Source organism: Giraffa tippelskirchi, chromosome 5 (genome assembly GCF_054371585.1).
Source record: "Giraffa tippelskirchi isolate mGirTip1 chromosome 5, T2T-mGirTip1v1.2.pri, whole genome shotgun sequence".
Taxonomy (NCBI): domain Eukaryota; kingdom Metazoa; phylum Chordata; class Mammalia; order Artiodactyla; family Giraffidae; genus Giraffa; species Giraffa tippelskirchi.
The window spans coordinates 99,252,501-99,266,638 of record NC_137279.1 but is presented as its reverse complement, the minus strand read 5'-3'; the positions used below and the strand labels follow the sequence as shown (position 1 = coordinate 99,266,638).

Below are 14,138 nucleotides of genomic sequence, written 5' to 3'. Positions count from 1 at the left end.
ACTCCACTCTCATTTGGAGTTTTTTTTCTGAAAATAAACTTCTCATACCCTATCTGTCTGTTGCTTTTCAATATAAAATCATTGAGGACATCTCATTCAGAAGCTGTAAAACATGTAAGATAGCCTCCAACTTAACAGATTCCCAGGTTAGAAAGCAGATTCTTCTAAGGAGGGCAAATCCTGGGTGGCAGGAAGGGACCTTTAGATGGGTTTGTACCATACACCAGTACTTACATTTTCTTGTACCAGTAAGTAGCATTGGTCACTGTCACACTCTTCTGCAAGGGAGAGACCCATTGAGAGCCAATTTTTAGTCCAGGACTCAGCTCTTCACAGCTTCCTGTGTTTTATAATCATTTCTGACCCCTCCCCCCCCCAATTATTTACCTTGAAAATTTTCAAACCAACAGAAAATTGGAAAGAATCATACAACGAACATCTCTATTCTGTTCATCTAAATACAGCAATTAACAGTCATTTTCTCCTTTTCTCTGTCTGGGCTGACACACACTCATATCACTTTATTAAATGCAGACAAAAAGCCTGCTTCACTGCTAAACACTGTATTTCCTGATATTAAGAGCATTGTCCTATACAACCACTATCAATGATCATATCTAAGTACATTAACATTATTTCAATAACATTACCTAATATATGCTCGAGGTATAAATTTTCCCATTGTTTAAAAACTGTCATATCTACATGCTTATATGTGTATGGATACAGCTATTAGACACATTTAACATATGCATCTATATTAAACATATTTGAGAGAGGTTAAGAATTGTGTGTGTTGTGATACTGATATTTCCCCAAGTTCCAATCAAAGTTTCTAAATTTTGTCCTTATTACCTGGAACTGTCTCCTGACTTGTATGTTTTTGCTGTTTCTGATGTCTTTGAATTTCTGAAGAGGATAGGCTAATTATCTTGTTTAGTGTTCTACATTCTGATCAAACTAAACCTTTTTTGCAAAAGATCAGGACATCCCATTTGTGCTTCTTACTGCATCCTGTCAGGAAGCAAGCTGTCCAAGAACAAAGCTACAAAATATCGAAGGAAACATACCATCTCTCAGCCAGGCTAGTAGTCTACATTGTGTCTGTAGTCCTTCAATCCAAACTGCAATGTCTGCTATCTAACTTGACAGGAACTGAGTCTAGGTTTGCTTTTAATCCCAGCACCAGCTGCGATTATTACTTGCAGCCATAAAGCAGGACTTACTGCTGACTCGCCTGTGCAATGTGACCCGGAGAATGGAAGGAGAACCCACAGTGAACAAACCTAGAGCCAGGCCATTGGGAACACTGGATGTGCCCCATGACTGAGCATGCTCAGAAACTACTCCCAAAGGTGACATTTCTGCTGTCAAGGAGTCTCTACCTTCCACTACTGAAATGGTGCGGTTATAGACCTGTTTTCTGGTTGAGATATTTTAAATATTAGTGGGGCTTCTAGGGAAAGATGAGAATGAACTTAGTGCATTTAAAATAAAATCAAGCTCTTTGCTATAGTTTACATTGACTTATCTCAATCTCCCATATTCCTGTTTTTTTTTTTTTTTTTTTTTTTTTTGCGTGACATAACAAAAGAGACAGAACCCAACTCTGCACCGGGGACTGGAGCCAAAGATAGGTAGATAAAGAACTTCAGGCTTCACGAATTGAGTTGTCGAGGCACAAAAAGGAGGCAGTACCTGCCGGCTTATCAGGAGAGGCCCCTGGAGCCAGATCAGAGGAAATAGTGAGGCCCTGCCCCAGGTTCCTTGGTGTCGCCCAGGCTGGAGGGGGTGTGATGCCAGGGTTGTACAGCCACTCACCTTCATTCTCCCTTCGTCTCAGAAATTTAATATCTTGCTTTCATCCAAAGAGAAACTGGAACTTGAGTTCCCAAAACTCAATAAAAAAACAAAAACATAAAATACTTGAAACTTAACAAAAAAATTGAAATACTAACATCATATATTCTGTACTCCAACATGCATAGTTAACATTTTCCCGTGTTTGCTTTCTCACTCTGTATATGTGACTTGCTCCACCATTTGAGAGTAACTTGCAGATGTCTCAACTCAAGATCACTGGTTGGGCAGCTGTTGTTGCCTTGGCGTCTCTTGGCATCCCTTGGCATCTCCCTCAAAACCAACTTCTGCAAGACCTGTCCTCCAAGGCCAGGGAAAGGCCTTGTGCTGGTGGAAAGGACCTCTTGCCCCTTCAAGAACCTGAAATCCATTCTCTTCAGGCTATAGAGAAGCTTCAGACACTGCTCTATGACCCTCTCCCCTAAGTGCAGGGCAGGTGCACCCTGGTCTTGCAGGAACATAGCTAGGCTGTCACCCCCCGACTCTCCGCAGCACCCTGGGACTCCTCCAGGTCGTCTTGGTGGGCAGTGGGGCCTTGGGTCAACCTGAGCTCTAGAACCACCTTCCTTGGGAGAGATCCATGGGGAAGTACATCTGCCCCCTTGGCTCTTGACTGGCTGTCTGTGCCCTGCAGGGAGCAGAAAGCGTTCTGACAGGACACAAAAGGGACGTATCTTTTCCTGTGGTGGGAGGATGAAGGGAGCTGGTGGGACATGAGTCAAAGAGAGGGGAAAGTTCTCAAGAGCTTCCCAGAATTGTCTGCATTAGTGCTGTCAGTGGGATGGCTGCCCTGTGATCATGGCACTTAGTCTTGTCTTGTCTTGACCCAGTTCCAGGTCCAGTCTGAATCCAAAGACAGAGGCATTCTGGTTTGCAGTACAAATGCCATAGTGCGTTTTTCCAAAGTGGAGTAGTCACTGAGCTGCTAGTTCCAGGATCCCACTGGATAGCATCCATGGGGTTTCTTGAACTTTCTTTTCTGAGAAATTTCTTATCTCTCCTTCAATTCTAAGTGGCATTCTTGCTGGGTAGAGTGTCCTAGGTTGTAGATTTTCCCTCTCAGCACTTTAAATATATCATGTCATTCCCTTCTGGCCTGCAAAGTTTCTGCAGAAAAATCAGCTGGTATGGGGGTTTCCTTGTGTATGAATCATTGTTTTCCTCTTGCTGCCTTTAGAATTCTGTCTTTGTCTTTAACTTTTGCCATTTTAATTATGATATGTCTTGGTGTTGGTCTCTCTGGGTTCATCTTATTTGGGACCTCTGTGCTTCCTGTACCTGGATATCTGTTTTCTTCTTCAGGTTCAGGAAAATTTCAGTCATTATTTCTTCAAATACATTTTTGACTCTTTTCTCTCTCTTCTTCTTCACAGATCCCTGAACTTTCTTTCTTGCTGAAATTTAAATCAGGGGAAAATTAAAAAGGAGATAAGTTAGTGGTCTAGATAATTAGTGGTCTCTGTGCCAGATATAAGAAAAAAAAATTAAGTTGACAATAAGGATAAATCTTGAATACTTTTAAAGACTTCTAAAAATTGGCATATAATGGCATGGAAAATATTTATATTTCTAGAGATGACTCCTTTTATGCATCACACTGGTTTAATAATTTTGGCCTAAAAATTATTTTTGCTGTCTTTCAGATTTTTCTAATAATGTAGAAAATATTGATTGTAGAGCATTCTAGTTTATGCATGCCTTGGATTTCTGTTCTGTTCAAAACCTCATGACACTGAATTGCCTAAGCTTCTTTTTCTGGTTCTACTGATCCAATAAAAGAACTTTAATTTCAATACACATTTAAGTTTATAACAGTTAAAATTATGTGTTTCAGTAAGTTAAACATACTATCTAATAGCTTTTAAATAGAAATTTACTTTCATAATTCTAGAAATCATTGTTATCATTATTCCACTTACAGTTTGGGGGTGAATGTTTTTAGGTATCATTCAATATTATTAATCCAGCATGCATTTCTCTACTAGGATTCTGCTCAAGTTGTATTTTTAAGATCTATCATTATCTTTAAGTGCCTAGACTGACATGAAATTAATTAATGTTTAATTTTGCCTGGAGAATTTCTAATTAAGATGGAAATAACAAAACCTTGTTTTTACATAATGCTCATGCATATTTTTATAGATTATAGAGTGGGCATAGATTAACAGGTTAAAAGGAGGTGTGAGTACAGGTTAAAAGGAGGACGTTGGTGGACACAGTCATCATGTCATTTGAAGAAGTGTAAAACACATGGAATGTGTTGGGGGGGTTTAATCTTAGTTACCTCCCTTCTAGAGCTGGATTCATCAATTTTTCCATTGTTCCTTATGCTTCTTTTGTCTCAAACACTGCTAGTGCCCCTAGGCCCAGGTGGGCAGAGGAGCCAGGAACCACAGGCCTGGAACCAGTTGTGCTCCCACCGCCCTGACACTTTCTGATGCCTCCAGAAGGGGGCGCAACAGGCAGAGATTGGGTTTGCTGAGGATGCAGCATCTCTCCTGGAGCAGGGCCTGACACCAAGTCCTCAGTGGTTGAAGGAATTCTAAGGCAAGATCCTAGAAAGCTGAAGAAGAGGAAAAGAATGTGGGTGGATGGGGCAGTTTAGTGTGTGAGGGACAGAGGCAGATAAAAATATTCATGAAGAGAGTAGAAAGAATGTTCAAGCACTGGTTATAAAAGCCTAGGAGCTCATGTATGCTTGTGAAATTCAGCAGAAGAACCAAGAGAGGGAGGGCCAACAATTCTTGGTATCCAGGTCTGCACAAGAAGCATTGTCAGGTGCAGGGTTCTGTTGCTTCCAACGTTTGGTCTCAAATGGAATAATTTTTTTTTTTTTCCCCAGAAATAACCAAGCACTGTCAAGGAATCATACAGAGAGAGCTATTGGATTACTAACCCAACTTTGGGTAGGAAGGTGACCAGTCCATAGATGGTGAGCATCCAAGAAGGCAAAAATGCAATTCACAAAAGGAAGGGAAGATGAATAAATGTCTGGTACCAGTGATTATTCCCCTCGAATTGATCCGCTATTTGGTAGAAAGGAACCCAGGGTCATTCTGGTCAGTCTTTTCTGGACCCAATTAAGTAGGTCACCATCAAAACCAATAACAACTATTGAAAGACTTCCTAAACATTTTGGAAGTTACAGCTGGACGTATGTAATACAGTATCTCTGAGTAATGTCTACATTGTCCTTCTGTCTGTCATACCTCCTGCTTAGTTGAGTCAGGAGGCCAACACCCCTTGTAAGAGTGTCAGATAGATGTAGAGAAAGCTTGTTGTACTAGAAAAATATGAAGAAAAAGGATTTTTCATAGAGTTGGGCAAATACATTGGTCTATAAAAATGGTACATCTCCTTCAGAAGTCAAACTGGGAACACATGAAGAGATGCCTTCAGCTTCTGGTAAAGGTGGAGTGACAGAAATAAGATTGGCCTTTCTGCCCAAAAACTCACTCTACTCTTCTCCCCTGCCCCCACAGAAAGGAAAAAGATAAAAAGCATAAAATATCAGTTTTCAGGACACTGGAAATCAGGCAATAAAAGATAGAAATCCCTGAGAGATGAGAAACAAACAAGGTAAGCCCTACCATGGGCCCAGCTTACTGCTTTCCGAGTTTCCAGGCTGAGCACAAGGAGGGGATATGAGCCAACTCCTTGGACTGTGGAGATGCTGCTGAGTGTCCATGGAAAGCAAGGCAGCTAGAGTTCATAGGACACATTTAGTGATGAGATAGATGAACAGAGAGAACCCAGGCATTTGGAAAGCGTTTCTTTCAGGTAGTCAGCTGAGTTCTGTTACGAGCATGTTTGTGGAGAAATGCCCGAGACGAAGAAAAGAAGCCTTGGAAAAGATCATGGGGACAGTGCCTGGTGTTCACATGGTACAGGCAATTGTACTCGCTCCTCAAGTCAGACAAGACTACTCACAAGGGTCATTGAGAAGAACACTCAAAGAAGGTTGTGCCTTACTACTTGGATTAATCAGCCTTAGAGTGACTTACCTTAAAAAAAATCATAAAACCCAGATTCAAAGAAATCAAACTGTTTACAAGTCACTTAACTCTATGCCAGAACAAAATTCAAGTAGATTTATAGGAATATCAAAATAACTGGTACGTAAGAAGGTAAAGTTTGGTAATAGCTGCCATCCAATCAAAGAATGTTAGACATTCAAAGAGGCAGGAAAATGTGACATAAGGAGAAGAGTGAACCAAAACTGAACCAGAACTGACACAATGTTAAAATCAACAGAGAGAACTTTAAAACAGTTATCATGACTGCATTATATATGTCCAAAGAAATGTGGAACATATAAAAATGGCCAAAATAAAACTTTAGAGATGAACAAAAACTATAACTTCTGATATAATAAAGTCACCAAATGGAATTAAAAAGACATGACTAACTGAAAACATCTGAAATGAAAATCACAGTTTAATGTTTAATGCATAGCATCACTGAATGCTAGGACAATTTTAAGAGGCCTAACATGGGAGTGTTTGAAGCTCCTGAACAGAGCTGAATGATTTTTGAAGAAAAAAGACAGAAAATAGTTGAATTTTAATGAGAATTATAAAGCCACTGATCCAAGGAGGCAAGTACAATTGCCTATACCGTGTGAATACCAGACACTGTCCCATGGTCTTTTCCAAGGTTTCTTTTTTTCGTCTCGGGCATTTCTCCACAAACATGCTCATATCAGAACTCCGCTGACTACCTGAAAGAAACCCTTTCCAAATGCCTGGGTTCTCTGTTCATCTCTCTCATCACTAAAGCACAAGGAATATAAAAAAAATCCACACCTAGCACATTACTATTAAACTGCTTAAATCCATAGAAAAAGAAAAAATTTCTAAAGCAGCCAAAGCAATAAGGAGTAGATATAGAAAACAAAAATAAAGGCAGTAGAGCAACATCTTTAAAAAACTGAGAGAAAAACGAAAGTCGACATGGAATTCTATTAATCTTCTCTCATGAAATATCTTTCAAAAATAAAAGATATGATGAATAATGTCATTTACAGACATACAAATGCTGAAAGACTTCATCACCAGCAGATCCTTAACATAAGAAATGTTAAAGGAGTCCTTCAGGAAAAGGTAACCCACACCAGATAGAATTCTAGATGTATATAAAGGAATGAAAGACAAAATATGATATTGCATGGAAAATATATAAGATTATTTCTTATCAAGAAAATCTCTTTAAAAATATGGGACAGTTTAAAGAAAAGTAATAACCTTGGATTTGGGGTTTATAATATATGCAAAGTAAAATGCATGACAATGATAGCATAAAGGCAGGTAATGGAGAAATGTGAACAGGTGTGATCACTTGAGGGCAAACTGTGGTAAGTTATAGATGTCTGCTCTAAAGCCTAAAGCAGTCACTGAAATAACAAGAGTTATAGCTACTAAGCCAATGGAGGTTAGAGAATGGGAACCATAGGTAAAACCATGTAAACTCTTATAGAACAATTGTCCTTCTGGCACTCTACCCATATGCCTGTGTACAAGAATTATGACTGCAGTATTGTTTGTAATAATAAAAGCATAGAAGTAAATTAATTTCAAAGACTTGCTTGTGCTAAATTACTTCAATCGTGTCCGACTCTTTTCACTCCTATGGACTGTAGTTCGCTAGGCTCCTCAGTCATTGGGATTCTCCAGGCAAGAGTACCAGAGTGAGTTGCCATTTCCTCCTCCAGACGATCTCCCCAACCCAGGGGTCGAACCCAAGTCTCTTAATGTCTCCTGCGGTAGACAGGCGGATTCTTAACCACAAGCACCATCTTCGAAACCGCATCTCTTAATGTCTCTTATGGTAGGCAGGCAGTCTTAACAACAAGCACCATCTGGGAAGCCCTCAAAAAACCACACCTTCCCTGACTGGAAATCGAACCTGGGCCACAGGGATGAAAGTGACAAATCCTAGCCCCTAGACCACCAGGGGACCATACTGTAAACGGGGGTCAATAAATACTAGTACAAACAATAGATGAAACCTCACTGTTAAAAGGAATTCAGAGGGTAAAGATGAGATGTTGACTCGCCTCTCTTTCCGCGAAATCCTGGATTCCAAATGACCTGTTTTCTTCAGGGACTCTTTTGTGAGGGTAAGATCAGCAGTGAACTTGACTTAGGTTTTCCTGTTGTGGACAAGACATCGGCGACAAGAAGGGTAAAGAAAGCCAGGCCTTCCTCCATGTTTACGTAGAAAGGATGTATTAATAAGGAGAAATAAGAGCAAATTTAAAAGCTCCTTACGAGTAATCGTCCTTGGGTGGGCTTGAACCACCAGCCTCTCGGTTAACAGCCGAACGCGCTAACCGATTGCGCCACAGAGACTCAAAGGACAATGTTTCGCTAAAGATTAACTGGTCCTTCCATGCCAGAAGCAGCCACTCGCCTTTCGCACGACAGCGGCTCCGGTTCCTAGCCTCAGACAACCGGAAAAGTGGAGTCCACGCAGCGTGTTTGTTCCCGCGGGAAAGCCGGGTGTCAGGCGAACTCGAAGGTAGAAGGGCAACCGAACTTCGCCGCCGCGCCTTGCTCCCCACCCGCAGCAGATGCAGCGCCCCGGAGACGCCCCGGGCCTGAGCTGAGGGGGTGCCGAGGGGGTCCCCATGGAAGCTGACCCCCGCCCCCACCCCCAAGGTGGGCTCTGTGGGGGCTCCGCGTTTGCTGCGCGTTCACTCGACCATCTTCGCTTCTGGGCAGCTCTTTAGTCGATGTGATCGGTTTGGCTGCAGCAAGAAAGAGATCAGGTCTAAAGAGGAAACGTGAAAAGGTGCCAGAGCAGCTGGCAAAAGCATGGATGAGACAACCCAGGAAGCCTGTGAGGCACAGGCGGTACCCTGAGAGATGAAAATTGTTTTTATTAAGTAGCTAAATAGGGAGGCAGAACCGGAGAAAGGCATGAAGGGGAGAAAAGCATGAGCATGTGCGTCTAAGAATTAAACAGCAAAAATAATGTGGATATGTTTATGTCAAAGAAATTACCTGCAGGCCTCTGGTGCATCGTGACTGTATAGTGGTTAGTGCTGTGCTGTGGCTTCATCACTGAGAGTGTAACAGGCAGGAAGGCCAGGGGTCTCCAAACGGAGGAAATAGGCTGCAAATGTCAGACATTTTTTGTCTCTCCCTTAAGCGGCAAGAGGAAACAAACTAGTGTTACATTTTTTCCCCCTTCTCTATACAAATTTAAAAAGAGGTTTCTCTTAAAATTCTGTGTTGCCATAATGACACCTGGTTCCACCTGAACTTAACTTTTCTCAAACCTTGAGCTAACCAATGCATTTTTCTTATGAAAGTGTTTGTCTTAAGCTATGTTAATGTACCACGTATTTACCCTAGACTCAGAACCGACTTGACTAACCAGTATGTTATACATTGTTCTCCCAATCTATGTTAATGAAGCTGTATATTTGTATGGAAATCTGCCTTTCTTCAAGATTCATGCCAATCGTTTTATGGCTCAGGATGACTCACCTGGTGCCATTCTGAGTTTTGAGACATTTCCTTTCTTTAATTAGCAGACTGCTAGTAGCTCTATATAACATCCAGCTCAAGACTGGCAGGGGGGTTCTCTTTCTGCCCCCTTCTGATGTCTATGTCAGAAGCTTTCTCTGTCTCTTTTATACTTTAATAAAACTTTATTACACAAAAGCTCTGAGCGATCAAGCCTCGTCTCTGGCCCCAGATTGAATTCTTCTCCTCCGGAGGCCAAGAATTCCAGTGTCTTTCGCGGTTCAGCAACAACCTTTCAATTACCCTCGGTACAAATCCAAGTTACAGCAACTAGGCCCCTTAAGAAACAGTCAGAGAGCAGAGTTTACTCCTGGCCACACAGTGCAATGCCATGAGAAGAGGAGTAAGTGCCATAGCGCACAAACCTGCCAGTGGCTGGTCAAAGCAAAACCAAGGACGATTGCTTGTCTCACTATTAAGCAAGAAATGTCCCTAAGGGTGAAATATCGCCTCTTAGGGGGCCTTGTCTGAGCTTAGCCATTTTGTTGTTAAAAATAATTCAAATACCAGTGAGGGTTTTTACACTAAATGAGAACAGGTTTGTATAAAATGTAAACTAGTTGTTATGGTCTACACCAACTTGTCTTCATTCACCAGCCACTAATTTTGAACTATATAGTTCATGTAGAGTTAAAAGCGCAAATCTTTAAAGCACAATTTGTGGAATTTTAGCAAACATGATCATCACCCAGATCAAGTTATAGAAAATAGCCATCATCCCAGAAATGTCCTCTGAGCCCCTTTCCAGGCACTTGTTACCCAATCTCAGTTAGTTAATTGCTATTGTGAGGTCTATTGCAGAGGTTACTACTGAAATTTAAATGAATGAATGTACATTTTTTTGTATCTGGCTTTTAAAATATTATTTTCATTAAGTATATCTGTATTATTGTGTACGTGTGCATGCGTGCTAAGTCAGTTCAGTCATGTCTGACTTTTTGTGACCCTGTGGATTGTAGCCCACCAGGCTCCTCTGTCCATGGATTCTCCAGGCAAGAATACTGGAGTAGGTCGCCATGCTCTTCTCCAGTATAATTGCGTATATCACTTCTTAATTTTGGTACTATTGTATTAATTTTGGTGTTATTGTTATTGATGAATATTGTTGGTGTTTTGATGAATATTCTGTACCAGTATTTTTTGTGTACTTTTGCATTCACAGAAGTACTGCTACTGCTGGGTCATGGAATAGCTGCAAGATTAACTTTATTAGAAACTGACAAACAGGGCCCTAGAATGGTTTCAAACCAGCAACTGTGGTTGCAGTTGCTCCACATTCTTGTCAGCATTTGTCAGCATACTAATTCTTTTAAACATAACCATGCTGGAGGCTGTGTGATGATACCTTCTTATAGTATTAATGTGAATTTCCCTAATAAATAAAAATGTCAAGAATATTGTCTTATAACTTTTGGTTATTAAGATATCTTCCTTTGTGATCCAGTAAGACATCGGCTTAGCCTTCCCAGAAGGAAGCCAGGTGGAAAAGTCCATCGCCACAGTGCAGGTAAGATCCTCCCCAGACATCTCTTGAGACAAGAGACCCAGACTCCGGGTGTTTGGAGCAGCAACAGGTGCAGATCAATGACTAGCACAGCACCAGCCTACTCACTTGGCCTCCCAGGTCTTTGCCATCTCCATGCACTTGTCAGTTGAGTGAGAACAGAATATATTTTGTAAATATTCTGTTTCACTCAATTTATATTGATTTCCCTGAGTAACTTGACTTTTCAATTCATCTCACTACCACAAATGCAAAATTATTATCAGCACCATAATCAGAAAGTAGGTATAAAAATCGATGTCAGAATACCAAAAGGATGGTGATCTAGGCAACTTCTCCAACTGCTCTTAATTCAACTTCCCATGGTCTCTGCCCTGCAGAGAGGATGTTTTCTTCTCTCCCTTGGACACTCAAGCTGAAGACCTGTTGGGACAAATGTTGCTTCCACTGAGGCCAAGAGGAGAGCCAGGGAGAGGGGAAGGGGGGATGATGTAGACCAAGGATACAGAGGCAACAGCTGGAGTATGTAAGTGAGACAGTGCTGAGGCTATGGGTCCATCCTTCTGGTGGGTGGGCTATGGGTTCTCCTGTGTGTGGGAGAGGGTATGGGGGTGGGTGGGAGAGATTTGGAGGGCATTCTCTTCAATTCCTTTGGGGAAAGCAATGTACTTATTTATTTTTTTAATCTATTTTTTAACTTTACAATATTTTATTTGTTTTGCCATACATTGACATGAATCCACCATGGGTGTACATGTGTTCCCCTTCCAGAAGGGAAAGCCGTTTAGAAGAATAGCAAAGGGCAGGTGAAGGGGAGGGTTGTGACCCCCAAGTGGAGGGGTGAGGGGCTGCACTGTGCCTACAAGTTTTGTGCCTCTAGTTATCTTGCAAGAGAGATGCCATGATCTTGAAGGTGTTTTCCCAGGGTGTAAGCCTTGTCTGTTGCACTTGTGAAAGCTGATGGCTGTGGTTTCCCCACCTGTGGGAGGGACGTGGTGCTGTTTGGGGATTTGAGTTGCTGCTCTCTCCTGATATTCCTTTGTTCATGGCAGATGACACCTCTTCCATAATGCCTCATTGTGCTATGCTAACCCAGGGCAAGCGCCACACCACTCTGTGTACTCAACTGCCTGGGAATTAGGGTAAGCACCTGCATTTTCATGGCCCTCCTGTTTCATGACCAACTTGTATAGATGGGTCCTACGTCTTTTGCTAAGCCTCCTGACTGTGCTGTCTGTGGGCACGTGGGTTCCCAACCCATTGGGCTTCGCACTTGCCTGGGGAGCCCCTGAGGGCTGGCTGGCAGGCACCAGCAAGAGAGAAGCCACACCTCACTGAGGGGTTGTAGAAAAACATGGGAAATGCGGCTCGGAGGCCTCATACCTTTGGGGCCAAGTGGGGGTCAGGTGGGGGTGGTGGAGGCATCCCTTCCAGGAACAAGGAGGCCAGAGGCTCTCCAGACCAAGGGGCACTTTCCCTTTCAGGCCTAGCCAACTCTAAGGCTTCTCATATGGCTTTCCGTTCTCCCTTTCCCTTCTCCACACCAGCTGTGTTCTTAGGGAGTGTAAGCCACGTCTTCCAACAAGCAGAAATCTCCCAACAAGGGAAATGTCCCAACACACCTCTAGTGCTTGAGGAAGGAATTGGATCAATGTTTTCTAACAACAGGAAGACAGAGAACTTGTGGTGGCTGGAGGCAACCTCTTGCTTTGTTGGTTCTCTTGGCTGACAAGAGGGCCCAGAATGATGCGCCTCTTTGAGGGGTTGGGTGGCACAGCCCAGGGGCCTGACCAGGCTGGTGTCTCTCCCACTGCTTCTTAGGGAACAGCAAGAAATCCTATGGGTCCACTCTTACAGAAGAGATGCCCAGAAAATGCTCCTGTAGAGCCCAGACTGTGCACTAAACTTCTTTGGAATGATGATTCCATAGGCCATTCTTCCTTCAGTGAACCTTGGAGAGTGGAGAAATGATTGACAATGCTACGCCCTTCACTGGCAGTAAAAATTCCACTTTCCTCTGACTTGCCTTACCGTTCCCTTCCACTCCCTCCTCCAGCATAGAAGGTCACTGGTGTTGCTTTCCTGAACAATTTTTTGTCCTTGGCTCCCTTATCTTTAATAGACATTTATTCTCAAATAACTTGTGAAGTTACATGGGAAAGTTATAGTAGAAAGGTATTCATATTAGCCTTTCCCAATACTGTAGCTTGAAATCATCCCAATGTTCATCATATGTGAAGTAGTTTTACATTAATGTAATTAATGCTTATCATTAACACCAAATTAAGGTGTGAGAAACGCAAGTACACACAGATATATATGTATATGTATATGTGTATAACATAATGTTGGATGATAATAGCTAGATAGAAAATTGTACACTTATTCACTTGAACTTGAAGAAAGGACAAAGCCTAATTTGCGATAGTTGACATTAGAATTGTTTAAAGTAGTAGGGGATGGGTGGGCATTATCTGGTAAGTGTATCAAAGGGCCACGTTTGAATGACAAAAAAATTTCTCTGTCGTGATTCTGGTAATGATTACACATTGCAATATTCTAATAGCCGCCCTTTACTGGTTTGTGTATTTTGTTTTGTGAACACATTTTAATAATTTCCATTTAAGATAAAAATTGTGGGTAGGATGTCAGAGAATCCAGTGAAGACAATGACTGGGTCAGTTCAGTCCAGTTCAGTCCAGTTCATTCGCTCAGTTGTGTCCAACTCTTTGCGACCCCATGAATTGCAGCATGCCAGGCCTCTCTGTCCATCACCAACTCCCGGAGTCTACCCAAACCCATGTCCATCGAGTCGGTGATGCCATCCAACCATCTCATCCTCTGTTGTCCCCTTCTCCTCCCGCCTCCAATCCTACCCAGCATTAGGGTCTTTTCCAATGAGTCAACCCTTCACATGAGGTGGCCAAAGTATTGGAGTTTCAGCTTCAACATCAGACCTTCCAATGAACACCCAGGATTGATCTCTTTTAGGATGGATTGATTGGATTTCCTTGCAGTCCAAGGGACTCTCAAGAGTCTTCTCCAACACCACAGTTCAAAAGCATCAATTCTTCCGCGCTCATCTTTCTTTACCATCCAACTCTCACATCCATACATGACCACTGGAAAAACCATAGCCTTGACTAGACGGACTTTTGTTGGGAAAGTGATGTCTCTGCTTTTAAATATGCTATCTAGGTTGGCCATAACCTTCCTTCCAAGGAGTAAGAGTCTTTTAATTT

At 42.1% G+C, this 14,138-nt stretch overlaps 1 non-coding gene across 1 annotated transcript; it reads right to left on the bottom strand.

The window, feature by feature from the left end:
- Window positions 1-8,136: 8,136 nt before the first annotated feature.
- TRNAN-GUU (transfer RNA asparagine (anticodon GUU)) lies at window positions 8,137-8,210 on the bottom strand. The gene has a single exon. It is a non-coding gene; the product is annotated as a tRNA-Asn (tRNA).
- Window positions 8,211-14,138: the final 5,928 nt, after the last annotated feature.